Genomic DNA, 17,069 nt, shown 5'->3' with positions numbered 1-17,069 from the left:
AACCATGCCATATTCAAATGGAATTTTGATAAATGATACTCATATAGGGATAAAGGGGCCTCTGCCTACACATTTCACATGAGGGTAATGAACTTTGATTCCAAGCTGATGGTTTGATTGCAACAGTGCACATATGTTCCTGAATAATATGTCAACAAGACAATGTGCTAAACTTTGCAGGAGGCAAAAAGTCAGGAGTTGGTGATATCAGAGGTAGCCTGGAAAAGGCAACTCAGCCAGGTTTATTTGTGCTGTGTGATGTCTCTGTAGACTCTGAAATACCAGCAACAAAGCTGCAGATAATAACAAGAATTCATTTGTTCCCACTGGCTAATGAGATCCAAACGCATGAGAACTGCTTCCTAAAGTGATTTTATGTGACACTTCACTTGGCACATAGAAGTTACTCCACTGATTGTTTTCAAAATGAAGGCTATTTCAGTCCTTTAATTTCCTCAAAGTAACTGAAACGATTCTTCCCTATTAAGTGTTCTGGAGTTTGTAAATTAAGATGGAAGAAAGAAAAACTTGTAAGGACAGTTTCAGAAAATGTATCCTTTGCCTTAACTGCCAGGGTGATTATGAGACACCTTATCTAAACACTGAAATGCAGTTCTAGCCCAAACACACTAACTAAAAGTGAATTTTGCTGTGTGTCAACACATTGGTGCCAGTTCACAGTTGCCTTAAGTACCCTCTTTGCTTTGGATATAGAAACAAAATCTAAAAGTGCATGCTACTTTCCCTCCAGACAAATTATTACATCATTAATTTTTATTATAAAGCCTATTATCAGTGTCATCTATGGCATGAACAAGAAGTATGTATTGCTAAAATGCATATTATGCTTTGAGTTTTACTTGCAGCTACGAAGTAGATATTTTTAAGTATGTATAAAGAATTTTTCATTTTAGAGTCTTTTTAAACCTAAAGCAACCAAAATTATAGGGAACACACATCTAGATTATAATCATTTCAACTAAATCACAAATGTATGGCATTCTATCACTTCATCTTTCTTTATATTCATACTTGTATTATGATTTTTAAAATATGCATCTGCATACATGTGTTTATATGCATGAGTGTATATGTATATGCATAAATATATATCTGTGCATAAGATGTCTTTCAATTAGAAGGTAGACATACTATTTGTAATAAATTATTTTTAGGCTTTCTTTTAGTAGTTGATCTATGCAATAAAATAGTCTGCAAAAGTGTTTCAAGTGGCATATTTCTCTTCTATAATAGAGTATCAATCTGTTTCCTGGTATGTGGACACATAGAATGTTGAATACTATTATCTTTAAGTAAAGAAAAAACAAAATCAAACATCCCAGGGCATAGGAAAAAATAACACATTGTTATATATCTACAGTTTTTGACCACAGCTGTTATTTATCAAATTGCTCTCTTTTTCCCTACTTACATATTGTATATCATAATAGTAGAAAATAACTTATTTATAGGTCTTTTACATACCTAAACATTGGTAAATATCACTTCTTTATTCTTCTGTTTTTTATTATGATTAAAAGATTAAACACTGTTAGAGTTAGGACCCTAGAGCTGTGGTCCCCAAGCCCAGGGTGGCAGACCTGTACTGGTCCGTGGCCTATTAGGAACCAGGCTGCAGAGCTCTGCCTCCCACCCCCCTCACCCTGATTCATGGAAAAACTGTCTTCCATAAAACTTAAAAACTGGGCCGCACAGCTGGAGGTGAGAGGTGGGCAAGTGAGTGAAGCTTCATCTGTATTTACAGTCCCTCCCCATCACTCGCATCACTGCCTTAGCTCTGCACCCTCACCCCATGGAAAAAATCGTTTTCCATGAAACCTGTCCCTGGTGTCAAAACGGTTGGGGACTTCTGCCCTAGAGTATTATAGATGCAGCTATCATTTTGGAATCTTAAAAAATGAGGTATATTTATAGAATAGTGCTCTTGTTTCAAAAGCAACTAATAAAGATCAGTCGCATCATATATTAGGTTGTTATTGAGGAATCAAACAATCTTTTAATTGGCAGTAAATTCCCTAAGTTCAGAGAAAGCATAATTCAGGCCTAAGAGAACAAAATAAAACAACATTGACATTAAATGGAACTAACAGATTATGTCAGAGTTAGTAAGAAAATGAAATTAATGTAAAGAAATCTTTTGGCAAATTTTTTATACAAAAATGCAAAGAAACCCTTTATAAATTTTCTGTCTTTAACATATTTTGTGGTGTGCATGTGCATGTGTGCGTATGTGTGTACTTACATGGGCTGAATGGAAGTGGATTGGTTTTTTGTATCTAAAGGTTTTACCACTGTGTTTATGAGCTATTTAATAACATAATACAAAAACTTAAAAATTCTTAGCATTTTCTTAAAATCTTTAATATTAGATTAATATGTGTTGGATATAGTTTAATAATTTTGACATCCTCAATTCATGTCATTCATTTCTGGCTGATGCATCTGTAGATATTTACCAGTCAGAAGAACCCAATTCTTAAAGTACAAGGTGCTTAAAGGTGTCAGGTGTCACATTCTCTTGCCAAGACTTTGTCACTTTTTCACTCCTGGTTAGAAGAGAGGCTAAGAAATGTTACCTTTAGCTGGGTGATCTTATGCCTAGTTAAACTCTAATATTTTGAGATATAAGCAATACTATTAGTCCACAACAGAATCTAAAAGAAATTGAATTCTTCTTTTCTATTTCAAAACCTCATTCATCAGGTTTGTGAAAAGTGTTTAGCAATTCAGTCACCAGTTCCTTAAGCATAAAACCTAAAAGCCATCTTGTATTATTTCCTTTTCTGTTCCTCTGCCATCTCAAAATCTCTCCAAAATATATCTCCAACTTGTTCCCCAAAGGCCCAAAATTCATAGCCCCATATTTTTCCTAAATCATTTCTTTAGCCCGGATAGAAACCACAGTTTGTTTTTAATCCTTCACTTTCACACATGTGCACTTTCTAAACCTTAACCTTTCTGATGAGTCTCACCTGAATTTTATGACTATTTCATGAGCACAAGCAAGGTTTCCCATTCTGCTGTGTTTTCTTAATAATTTCACTTTCCAACTCTCAGAGAAAATATTATGTGTCCTCATTTCTTATCTTCATAGGCTCCCATCACCTCCTTCCTCTTATTTCTTATGTAATTATATGAATAGACACCTTGATACTGAAACAACCTCACCAACACAACACAAACTCTGCTGAGCTATCTTGATAGATACTACTAAGCTACAGATATTCTGTTTTTTTCTACTGTTTTTTTCTACTGTGATAAAGAGATAAATGATCTTTTCTCTTATATAAAAGAATATAGTATGATCAATAACTGTGATCTGCCAGAGGCTAAGGGTTTTCATAGAAAATAAGGCTTTCAGGGCAAAGATTGAGAAAGTTCCAGCAAACCAGAATAAGTTGGCTACTCTAAATTCATATAATGTTATTCTTCTGCCCCAAAAATCTCCAGAGGGCATTCATCTCTCCAGAGTCACAGTCAGAACCATTTTTAAAGTTCCATACCCCCTTTCTGACTTTATATTCTGCCTTTTTCTTCCTCATTTGGCTTTAGTCAAGAAATTTGGAAAAGCAGAGTACTTTCTTTCTCCACAAAGTCTAGCTGTCTTGACAAAAATGTTTAATACCCAGTGAGAGCTCCTTGGAGCAAAAATTTCAAAAATATTTGGAGCAGTGATATGCAACCACAATTTACCACCCCTCTTCCCCTTTGGGGCACATTTCACAGTGTCTGGAAACTTTGGTTTTCACATCCACTGAGAAGTGCATGCTACTGGCACGCAGAGGGTAGGATGGAGTACCCTGGATTGCTAATAACGTACACAGTACAACTCCCCAAAACATAGTACTTTGCAGCCCGCAAGACTGCTGATAACCATTGTCTTAAGAGATGGAATATATAAAGGGAAAAAGTTTTAAGTAGAAAGTAGAATGTATCTTTTTAGCACTTGACAAAATATTCTTCTAACATTTTGTTTATTTATGTATTGATCTACCCACTCCATATCCACACACCTGAATATAAGGGGAAGAGACTATGTTTTCACCAGAATTGTCAGTGGTTGGAGCAACAAATGGTACAGAGTAGGTGCTTAATAAATATTTGTTAAATATATGAATGGGAAAAAATGATATATTAGTGTTTGGTAGAGAGCAGAAAGAAACTGGTTTACCAGGAAACAAATAGTAGTGATTTTCCTCTAACTTAACAAAAGATTGGATATAAGTTCACCGTATGATCGGTTTAGGATACCTACAGCAAATAAAGCACAGTGAATAAAAATAATTCAGGTGAATAATATCACCAAACACTCTTTTTAAATCCATACACTCAAAAGCAGAGGGAAAAGAAATAAAAAGATTCATAAGAACAAATAAATGAATAATGAATAAATGCATCAATGAATACATAGGAAATGTATTTAAAAGAAAACCAAAATATGTTACATTCATTTTTAAATCCTCATTTCCTCAAGTTACCTAACTTTTTAATTCATGTTTTTATTTCATGGTAATTATAGACTCACATTTAGTGCTCAGAAATAACAGTAGATTCCACAGAGGTTTTCTTCAGTTTCTGCTAATGGTAGCATCTTGCAAAACATGTAGTTAACATGTTTGTATTCAATTTGACAACATATCTACTCAAAAGAATTCATTTCAGTTCATAATTTCCAAACATAAAATTTATTTTTATTAACTATAATATATAATCTTTTTGCCAATAATCTATTTCTGAATGAGGCCTTTTTTGAGGGAGGGGGACGCTATTTATCTACTTCTAAATCCAGTGTGTAATTTACAGCCATCCTAGAAACATTTCAAAATATAACTAACCCAATTATTTCTGTCTGTACTTATTGTTTCTAGCTTACTTCATATAATCTGGTCCTATCAGTTTTGGGGACACATCATATTTGGATGTATAGTCACCACTTATAAATACCATAAAGTTAATAAAAATGGGAGTATGTTTTTTAAATGTATATAGAACCTGCCTTGTCCCAGAAAGAATTTCAGGTGAATTTAATAAGTTTTTAAAGTGTGACAAGATAACATAAAATAAATATAAAATAATATTTTAAGAAAGTTTAAAAAAGAGCTAGCAATAAAGTAGAGGGATTTTCAGCTATAAAATATGCAAATATTCTAAGAATTACATCCACATAATTAACTGGAATACTGTCTGAGTTGCCAAGGAAAATAATTTTCATTTTTATTACTGGGTGGGAAGGAACATCTGAGACTTCAGATGGTGAGTAAGGGTGACTTTGCCCTAATTCATAAAAATCAGGACAGCACATTATAATATGATCAAATTAAAAAGGGTCCAGGGAGCATCCATGATGATAAAAGATGACTACGATTAAAACTTGTGTTATTTAGACATTGTTATTGGCGCTATAAGTGTCACCATGTGCTCTGCAAGCTGCAGTGTGCCCTCAAGGTAGTCATATGGATAACAAGATCAGTTTTTTTTTTTTTTTCTCTATTAGATGGATGCTATAGGGCAGACTTATTTGAAATAAAAGAAAATTTTGAAATGCCAAAAGGCAAAATGTGAAATTGGGGTGCTATCAAATGACATATAAAAATCTTGGTGAAATGAGCCCCTATATCATGATTTATTATAGTTTTGCCTGTGTTATTTTGTTATTTTTTTTTAAATATCTTCATGTTTGTTTGTTTGTTTATTAATGAGAAGACTTGGTAGTCATAGGATTTAAGATAGAATTTTCGTTCAGTTCCTTCTCGCCAACGAGAAAGTTTGTTGAAGAGGTTTATTTTGGAAGAATTTTGACAGGTAGAAATATCTATCAAGGTACTTGTTGGGCCTCAGAAAACTAATTTGAAATGAAAATTCCCTGATGACCTACTCTAACCTTAAAAAACAGTGAATTCAATGTTATAGGTATATAGGATGAATAAATCAAGATAACTGATATATGGCAAGAGGATTATAGTTGATGATATTGTATGATACACTGAAAAATTCTAAAAGAGTAGATTTTAAGTGCTCTTACCACACACACACACACACAAACACACAGAAAAATAGCTATGTGTGATGATGAGTATGTTCATTTACTTTACTGTAGTAATCACTTTCCTATGTGTATGTATATCAAAACATCATGTGTTCTATACTGTAAACTTATATAATAAAATTATAGCATGCGGCTATAATTTTTTATAATAATAGTGTGAGTAATCTGATAGCTCATTCACATTTGCATTTTTGATATTCAAAGTTATCCAAATTTTTCATCCACTATGTTTCCTAATCTCTTTTCACTCTCTTTCTGGGTAGATTTGTGATTTTTAAACACATATAATTTCTTCTAGTTGTTCTGTTAATCCTCTAAATTTTTTGCACATTTAAAAACATGTATATTCTTGTGTTCTTTGCTAACCTGATATGCTTACACAACTTTAGAGAACTGGAAGTGGTTTTTTAATTCTATATTTTATGCCAGCCTCAATAGGTTAGCTTAGCTGACCTTTGTATTTATGTGTGAATTATGGTGCTGTACTGCATACTTTGTTTCTTAAATGGCTTGCATCTCCCCCATTATTGAATATGTTCCTATCATATTGCATGATTGAATACACCTTTCTCTATATCTGCTTTCTCTCTCATTTAAGAAATGTGTGTGTGTGTGTGTGTGTGTGTGTGTGTGTGTGTGTGAAAATTTGCACTTAAGGGCATTATTGTGGGCTGAATAATGGCCTCTCCAAGATGTGCATGTCCTAATTCCTGGAAGCTGTGGATGTTATCTTGTATGAAAAAAGGAACTTTGCAAATATGATCAAATTAAGGATCCCCAATTAGGGAGATTATTCTATATTATCTAGTTGGGTTTAAGGAGGAGTTGAAAATATATTAAATAATTTGCAAAGATTTTACATTTAAGTGTGAAATTAAATGTTTTTAGTATATTTACAGATTTGTAAAACTGTCACTCTAGTTTAATTTTAGAAACATTCTATTACCATCCAAAGTATCTCTTGCCATTTTTAAGGATATCTTTTTTAAAAAAATAACACAACTTCTACATAATATACATGACAGCATTCCTATTTTGTCAAAATAATTTAGCCATCCTTTTATAGAAGTGGAGGAGGATAGCAGTAGGAATAATAATGGGTGGGTTAAAGACCCTTAGAAAAATGTCTATGTTCCTGTGCAATTTACAGTAACACTTTTCAATGGAAAACACCCATTAAAATAAAAATAAACCCTGTTTATCTTAGCATAGAAATTTAGACAACTTTTTCTTTCTGCTTGTTTATACCAAATAAAATATCAGATGACTTTAAAAGAATCTAAAATAAAAGCAAGGAAAATATATAGAAATTAAAATGTTATTACAAAGTACGTCTGTGAATACAGCTGACATTTGAGCGCCAGAATAAACCATACCAGTCACTAGAGTTGAAACAGAACTTTGTCACCAAGATTTTTGAAATTAATGTGAAAAGGGATTCTTTTTCATCACAATTTTGTATTACTTCAATATATAAATCAACTGATTATTTAGAGAAAATATGATGCTGCTTGGTTTAATAATTAGAGTTATTTATGACAAATGGTCTGCTACTACGGACTCTAAAATAAAATCATTCATCTAACAAATATATGTTTAACCTACTAAGTGTCAGATAGGATATTAGGAGCTTGGGAAGCATCATAGAAAAAACAGATTTAAAACCTTCCCCTGGAAGCACCCCAAAACACTTTGCACTTCCTACTCTGTCCTTTAAAGAGACTAATCAATGAGCTATGTAAGGCTGGAGGCACTACCCCAAAATCACAACTTAGAAAAACCAATTCTAAAAATAAGATATACTGTGTCCTTGAGAATCATTTAGTATTGCAATTCATTTAATAAATTTTGGCTGACATTGATTGGAGATTTTACTCCCTGGAAAATGCCTGGAATGTAGCTATTCTGTGTAGCCATTGGAATTCAAAGCATGTTCCTTGGGAATAGTCAAGGTGGGGGTAGGGTTATAATCCTTTTATAGAGGCTGAAAATCTCATTAAAGTTGTCTGAGCTGACCTGTGAGAGTATCCACATTCAGAACTCAAATTTCTCTCCAGAAAATTGTTTTGAATCGGCTTTACCCCACAGAGCTGTCACCAAGGATTCCAGACGTACTCTATACAGCAACTTAGTTTTACTCAGAAATAATTTTCATACCAGCATATAACTAAATATATGTTTGGATGAAAAGAGCATCTTAAAACACTCATGGAAAGTCTACATTGAAGAATGATGTTTCCCCATAAAAATTTTTAAAAGTGGCTAAACATTTAAAACTGTAAGATGTTTAGTGCAGAGGCATTGTACATTTATTTTTTTCTCACCATTTTATTCCTAATATTTACCACAATGTCTTAAGCATCACTGAGGTACTACTTGATTTTCGCACCAACCTTCCTCATAACTTTAAAAACAAGTTACTTAACTGTGCTTAAAGGTAACAAAGACAGAAATCTTACTCATCTGACCCCAGAACTCAGAGTTGTAATAATTATATTAATAATTTGTTGAGCACATGTGTGCCAGAAACTGGAAGTATTTGCATCCTTATTTAATTTCTATGATGTATCATTAACTACATTTTGCATATTAGGTTTAAAAAAAGCTCAGAGAAGTACAGTAACTTCCTTGATGTTACACAGACTTCTTTATAGCAAGTAGGTTATTTAAAAATCCTTATGTGACTAAAATAACTCATTTTTAACCAGCTGATTCTTTGTTTATCCATCTCCTCTCCCTCCTTGCCTCCCTCCTTCCCTCTCTCTCTATTTTTTTTCCCTTAGACCAGAGGCTAAGCATATGCTCAGTGTCTATTTGTACCAGGCATTTCACTAGAAATTGTGCATTCCCTTGTTACACTAAGACAAATAAAGATACAAACTGACATGTGTTGAAGTTTTTTTTTTTTTTTTCCTGTGGTGGTGCTGATTCAATGAATATTATAAACTGTGGCTGGTGGACAGAAAGGTTCTTATAGGAGTGTGAATACTTACCAGGCTGACATGAGGAGGTCAAAAGCAAGCATTTGTACCAGAAGAAAGAGCATGAACAGAAGTATAAAGACATTAAAGAGCATGGCAGGCAGAGAGAATTATAGCAGTTCAGTTGGTCTGAGTGTAGATGAACAGGTGTTTGAAGAGGTTGGTCAAAGCCAGCGTGACCTTTATGTAGAAGGCAGGTGGAAGTTGCTATGTAATTTAAGCAGTGCATGACAGAAGTCCATTCGGGCTGCTCTAGCATGAAAGTGGACAAGGCAGTGGGCACAAATACCAAGAAAGAAGAAAAGAGAACCTAAATGAAGACAGTCACAGCAAAACTATGAAGGAGGTAGCATACAGACAAAATTCAGAGTCAGCTTTAATTGGACCTAGGGAGAGAGTACTTGGATGTGAAAGTGGGATGCAGCACAAGGTAGATGGAAAGATGAACCCCCAGAGGACTTGCGGCTCTGCTGTGGAGACAGCCAGTGTGGCTGGCGGATGCCTGTAGCTGCGAGTTTCCTCAGGGCTCTCAGCTCTCCCAAGATTATGCCCTTCCCCAGAGTGCCCTGGATCCAGTGACTGATTGAAGAGGAGATAGAAAGGCCCAGACATTTCAAGGCCACCATGGCTCGTTTGATGGACCATGCTAGCTCCAGAACATTGTCTGAGGCTTCATCCAGCCAGCAAAGCACTTCAGCTGCTCCCCCTGCCCAATCCTGCTGCTTTCCCTTCGCTTAACAGAAGAGAATCCTTTAAAAAAAATTGGCACTCCAAACACCATGTTAAGTATCTGCTTTCAGAGAACTCAACCTATGACAATAATACCTAAGTATCTAAATTGAGGCTTCATTATCGAAATAGGAAACAGTAACAGGAAAAGTGATGAAAAGTAACACATTCAGTTTTAGAATAGGACATTGGAGGGAATAGTGGATGAATAAGACCAAGATCTCCTGCTGATAAGGAAGATATTTGGAACTATAGCTCAGGAACAAAGAATGGGTGGAAATTTCTATTTGGGGACCTTTAGAAATAACAAATCCAAAATACCTTTCATGTTTTTCACATGTTGTAGATATATTTCGAAGAATATATTTTTAAGATTCTGATTAAAACTAAAAAGCAATCATTTTGTTTACAGGATAAGCAGATTTTTAGCAATCTTTTTCTTGTTCAGTGATTTGAATATTTACAAATTGATTCTGCTGTGTACCTTGAGTTGAAGGTTTACAGCAGGCAAGTCCAAATTGAAATCAAGATTCCATTCCCTTAGCAGCTCTTTCAGGATGTGGCATCCCTTATGTCAAGCTATTTTCTTTATTGCCCAATTTATGCATAACTGACAAGGTGTCCCAATTGCCTGGTTATGGTATCCTTGCTCCTTCTTTGATGGGAAAGTGATTATGTTTTAGTAGACTTTCTACACATACATTTGTCAGCTTTTAGCTATTGCTTACGTCCTCAGTTAGGTTGTAATTGATGCCCAAGGGTAACTTGTACATTTGAATGAGAGCAGTTAGTGATTATTCACATCCTATCATTTATAAACACAGGAAAAGATACAAGGAAGTTTATTTCTTCACCTTCATGTCTCCTACATATGCATTTGAATGCTGAATGCCATCAACAGAATTTGCTGCTTCCAATTTAGCCCTTTTGTGCCTTTTTTCATTTCACGTTTCATTAGTTAATAGTAGTGGATTCGTGCCAAGTAAATAATATATACATGTATGACTTTGAAGTTGGACTTGAGAGTGCATAACAAGAAAGATATCTCCTACTAATAATCAAATGAAAAAGCCAGTGTGGTTGCATGCACATGCAAACACACACACATATGCATGCCTCTTTTCTCTCATAAATAGGGGTTGTGAAAGATTGTTCTTCTAAACAACACTGGGCAGTTAAATGTTTGTGGGAAGAATTAATGTAAAGAACTCTATGCTCTCTCATGTCTACTAAAATAGACAAATATAGTCAAATGAATGTAACCTATAGCCAGTATAAACCATATGTAGTAGTTGCCAAGGACAGCCCTAGTTCATGCCTATTGTTCCCATACAATTATTGATAGTGTCCCACTAACTCTTCAACCTGTCCTGGTTTGCATATTAAATCACATGGCCACCTTACCTAGCATACTCATAAATTATTTAAGAAATTAGCTTGTCAATATGCTGGGTAGTATATGACCTGACATAGAACTTTTATCAAATAATTCTAATCTATGACTCGAATCTTTACTACTGGAAAGAATTAGTAGTTTGAATATTTTGGGGGTTGTTATAAAATGTTCAGTATGATTCGTTTTGGAAAAATGTGAAATTTATTTAAGGAATAAGGCAGTCCTAACATACATTAGTTCATGAATCTTATGTCATCAATGTGGTGTGTTAGAATGATTCCTGATCTGATGCAGGAGACTCAGCAATGTTGCCAATTTTCTCTCAGGCTTTGATAAGGTAGCAGACTTCTCTCAGATTTGAGTTTTCATATAATATGGTTTAACATAGATGAAATATTTTCTTTCTTCAAATATTATATGTTTATAAGATAATCAATCATGAACTGACTTCGGTGGCAGAAATCCCTTCAAAATACCCATGGTTCTAAGAGTATTTGATAATGAGGATGTTAGTGATGATAATATTTGATTTCTTTTGTGAACTAATACTGGCCTTTATTTTTGTTAACTAATGACTTTAAAATATAGAAACTGTGATATCAGTAATCAAAAACTTATCTTTATATTATATTTCTAATCACATTTCTTCCTCTAATTTTCTAGCCATCATTTCTCAAATAGAAATATGCCCTATTTCCAGTCAATGTGTGCATTATAATTTTTAAGATTTTAAAATAAAATGTTACATTGACATTATGAATAATGCTCATGTGGGGCTATAGCTTTGTAATATCATCAAAATAATATGAATAAAATAGTTATTTAATTTAAACATAACCAATAAACTATTAATTATCTGACATGCTCTTAGTGAATTGACTTTTTATACTAAAACAATCAGATTTTTTTATTGTATAGATAAAGTCAAACATACTTTTTCCTTCTTAAATCACTTCGAGGAGTCCTTGTAAACTATTTTTTTACACATTTAAAGTGTTCCTTTCTCAGTGAGATGTCTTACTGTCATAACAATTTGACATTTAAATCAAACATACTATCTTCTTGTTTGTAATTTAAAATATCTTTCCTTAAAATATTTGTACCCATTTTTTTCTTCTAGTTCTCTTTCTTGCTCCTCTTTCCTTTTTTAGACAAATATTGGCTAAACCAGTAAACACCTCCTGTCTTCAATTCCTCAACCACGTTCAGATCTCAATATTTATGATCTTGGTTAGCTCTCACTCTAATAATTAAAATGATTCTCTGAAGATTGTCAACAGTCTCTTAACTGAGAAATCTTTTTGCATGTGTTTATGTGGCCTTTACTTAAAGTGATTTCACATTCCTAAAGCACTTAACATTGATGATAATTTCTTATTTTTAAAGATTTCTTCTTTTATATACTAGTTAAAAAAATGGTCATTTTATTCTAATTTCCAAATTGACTCTTTTTCTCTGAATAGACATGTTGTTGAGAAACCTATGTTAACATTGTTATTCTTTCATAAACTATCCTCATTCTTTTTAGAATTTTATATGTTCCAATGAATTGAATGTCTATATTGATAATTTCAAACTTTTTAGACTCTCCTAAAATTAGGAATTGCATTCCAAACTGTTTTCTTAACATCTCCATCTGGAGTCCCTGCAAGCAGTTTAAATTCAACACATCTAATACAAAATTCAATACCCTCTTCCTAGAAAAAATGTCTACTGAATTTTCACTAACTACACATTCTCACAGAATCCCAGGATAACTCTCCTGGAATAGTTTTTGATGACACTTTCTCATACCCTGCATATGTTTGATTACCAACTTATATAAATTCCATTTACACAATCACTGATGTGAATGTTTTTTTCTAATTTCTTTACACATGTACTAATTTGCCTATGTCCATGCCTATGTGCGTGCATGTGTGTGTACGCATGCATATGTGCGCGCGTGTGTGTGTGTGTGTGTGTAGACTGGATAGTTCATTCTCCATAGTATATGGTACATTTGTTTCTTACATTTTTTAAATCTTTCCTGTATCCATTTTTATTTCTTTGACTCTGTCTAAATTTTCTTTCCTTTTTAGAAATTTAATCATAATCTTTATCTGTAACATCTAAAACTCATTTGTTTTTTTATTTTCAGCATTCAAATATTTGGAAATGAATTATTTTTTCACCTACATGCCTTTAAAAAGTGAATGAACCATGTTTAATTAAGTAGTTACTAAATACTATTATTATAAAATTGGTGCTACAATCCAAATCTTTATGTTTCACTGGAATTTTGCCGTATATTTTGTTTCACTATTTTGTAGAATGCAAGATTTTTTATCATTTGGTGATCAAAAATGACACTTTCTTGTGCTTTAGTCATTTTTGTTTATAAGTTCATACTATGTACTTGATGACTGTAAATGTTTCTTAATATCCTTGTCATTTCTGAAAGCTACAACAGTTTTGCACATGGCATCATTACCTGTTCCAGGTACATAATGTGCTCTTGAAAACTATTTAGTGAATGAATGGATTAATGATTTTTTTTTTCTTTCGGTAGAAAATCATTTTAGGACAAGGAAATCATTTTACATGTCATAATAGTCACAATATTCTAGCATCTGCCTAATAGGTTTTCATTAAGCATGAGTAGAATTTAAATATTCCTTGATAGAAAATCTTGTTCAATAAAGATATACTGTTGAACTTAGTCTCTGAAATAAAACGCAAGTTTTATAAAATCAAAAAAAATATTTAAATTTGTCTATCTGCTATTGTAGATGAAATGAATTGTATCATTTTATGACCAAAACAATATCAAAAATACCCTATTCCTATGCAAAATATTAATCTATTTTATGCTTGGTACATATAAAAGGAACTATATAAATATTATTTAATTAAAGGTATTCATATTCTAATCTTAATTATATATTCTGGGATAATACTTTTAACTTTTGAGGGAAAATTGATAAAGTCAAGGAAACTATTGGTTTTCTACTTTACATCAAGACAGACTAAATTTATAAGAGATGAATGGATTTTGTTCATGACCATTATGGATTCTGTATGGAAACAGCATTATGCATACTAAATCTAAAAATCAGTTTCCTGATGGCAGCATTCCTGCATTTGAAAAATGTTTCATAACACTTCATAGTATTATAATGAAATATGTTTATACTGAGAATTGAGCTTTGGTGCAGAAAGTTAAAAATGTATACCTTCAAAACTGTTGTCATTCACGTTTTTCAGTTGATAACTGGAATAAGGGAGGGCTGGCAATCAGTTATTTCAAAATGACAGCTATAATAAACTGGTAGCGAATTCTCAAAGTAGTTCATAATTTTGACCTTTGGAAGGTATGGATTTGAAGGGAAATATAAGTTGGGACCATGGATGGAAGAAACCTCTACTTTTCCAGGCTAATATTAGACAGTCATTTTAAAAAATCAAGAGGAACCAGCTGTACGTTTTACCAAGAGGAGAGGAACCAGTGCATACATATTGTGGGTTCTTAATAAATGTTGTTGTCATAGCTGTAGCTTTTAGGTAGCCAAAGTGCATACCACAGACCCAATGGCACCCACACTTTTACTTTGTGGATTCTGGCTGTCCACATCTTTAATGCAAATAGATGTGCCTTTCAGACATGCTATTTTTGTGCATAGTAACTTCATTTTCATCAAAATGTCATTTCCTCCAGTTCTTTATACACTCCTACTACTGTTGTGACTTATAAAAGAAGGAATTTCATCTACCTTTGCTTAAATGAATATATATGCATTTTAAAATGTGGGATTATAACCTCTCACTCTATTACCATCCTTAGTATCTATGCACTTCAGTGAAAGTCTCCTATAAGCTTTTAGTTAATTTGCTTAGGATTTAATTTTCTGAAGAGTGTGTGACTCTGCAAAGGAAGAGGATGAAGAAATAAAAGGAACTTCTAAAAATACTATACCATCTTATATCACTAAACCACATGTTTAATCCAGTGTCAAAAAAAAAAGAAAGAATGAAAGAAAAATGCCTTTCTTCCAAACAACAAAAGACAATTTGACTAAGTAACTAAAATACAACTACCAATTTATCTGACCAACAACTGGAATAAGGTATAAGGGGTCGACCCAGAGCACAAAATCATAAAAATTTAGACCTGGAGGAAACATTAGAAATCACACCTTGCAATCTCTCTCAGCCAATAGAAGGCTGAGGTTTAAGAGATTTTTTTTTTTACTTATTCTAATTCAGAGTCAATTAGTGTCAGACTTCACAAAAATATCTCCCATTTTTAAAAGAAGTTGTTTGCATTACAGGATGCTACTTTTTACATAATGATTTAAATAATAATATTCTAATTCTTTTGCAGCAGAATTTCATAATTTTTACACCTTTGTCCACAAGTAACCTGAGTACCCAAAAAATTCTTATTATTAGATCTTACCTCTTCTTTGCAACAAACCATTCATTGGGTCCACATCTTACTCAGAGAGAAAGCCAAGGTCTTTCCAGTAGACTACATGGCCCTAGGTAAACCATTTCACCTCTAACCCCATCTCTTATTTTTCCTCTCTTTATCAACTTACTCCAACTACATTGGCTTCCTTACTTTACAGAAAACATCTCAGTCATGTTCCCTCTTCTGGGGTTTGCACTTCCTCTTTATTTCCCTAAATGTTCTTGTCTCAGTTACAAGTATGGTTCAATTGCTCATCTCCTTTAGGTCTTTGTTTAAAGCTCATAATTTTTTTTTTTAACCTTTCAAACTCAACAAGGTTTATTGTTTCCTAGGGCTGCCATAACATAATACCACACACTGGATGGTTTGAACAACAGAAATGTATTTTCTCACAGTTCTGTAGGCTAGAAGTTTAAATCTCACATTTTAAAATGAATCTTTTCCTGACCGCCCTACTTCAAGTTTATATTTTATTCCCTGTTATATCCCTATCTTCAGAAACAGTGTCTAGATCATAGTATACCATCACACCTGCTATTGCTGAACTCATAGGTGAATGAGTAAAAAATTATTAATTTGTATTTCCAATAAATAAAATGTAAATTATAGAGGGTTAGCAGAAGTATGAAACAAATACCTCTTTGTTTATCTGCCAAAGATTGTGCATTGATCTATTGGAGAAACATGAATGAAATCTCAGAATATCAAAAACCTTACCAATATTATTTTCACTACATTAATTGCTTCCTGTTTCATTCCATCTCATAGCATTCCCTAAGTCCTTTAGTCAATATCTTGGCAGCTAAGAGGTACTTAAATCTCTCTGTCATCACTAGTATAGCCCTCAAGTGGCATGGATGAGAACAGTGAACACTTAAAGGAAGTTCTATTCATTAGAGAATACTAGTTTTATATGTATTTTTAAAAAAAACTTTGTAATCTCTATGGAATTCAGGCTAATATTTGGGGATGGAAATCATTTCAAAATTATTCAAAGTTTCCAGATACAGAATTCATCATTGGAAGAGAGTAGACAGACAAAATGTGGTAGCCATACTTTATGGACTATTATAAAATACTATGGAACAGCATATTAGAGGTGCCCTTAGATGTGTATATAGAACATGGATAAAAAATAAATAGTATTTATTAAAAAGGTAAGAAAAAACATAATATATATACACATATGTGTTTATGTATATATTTATGTGTATATGTATACATATGTATGTAAACACATACTACTGAGTAAAAAGAAAGAGTGGGCAATACATATATATTTCATATATATATAATTTCCTAAATATTTCATATATGTATATTTTACAGTATATATGTATATATTTACCAGAAGGTATATATATTCCCACAAAATGGGATACATTAAGGACTGGATAGAAGAATTAAATTTATTTGAATATTCTATTGACAAAAACAGAATGC

The 17,069-nt window shown here is 32.9% G+C and overlaps 1 protein-coding gene across 4 annotated transcripts in view; it reads left to right on the top strand.

The window, feature by feature from the left end:
* Nucleotides 1-17,069, top strand: part of CDH12 (cadherin 12) — a 947,374-nt gene that overhangs the window by 443,238 nt on the left and 487,067 nt on the right. The window lies entirely within an intron of this gene.

Source organism: Microcebus murinus, chromosome 11 (assembly GCF_040939455.1).
Source record: "Microcebus murinus isolate Inina chromosome 11, M.murinus_Inina_mat1.0, whole genome shotgun sequence".
Lineage (NCBI taxonomy): Eukaryota > Metazoa > Chordata > Mammalia > Primates > Cheirogaleidae > Microcebus > Microcebus murinus.
This window is presented reverse-complemented; position numbering and strand designations above follow the sequence as displayed.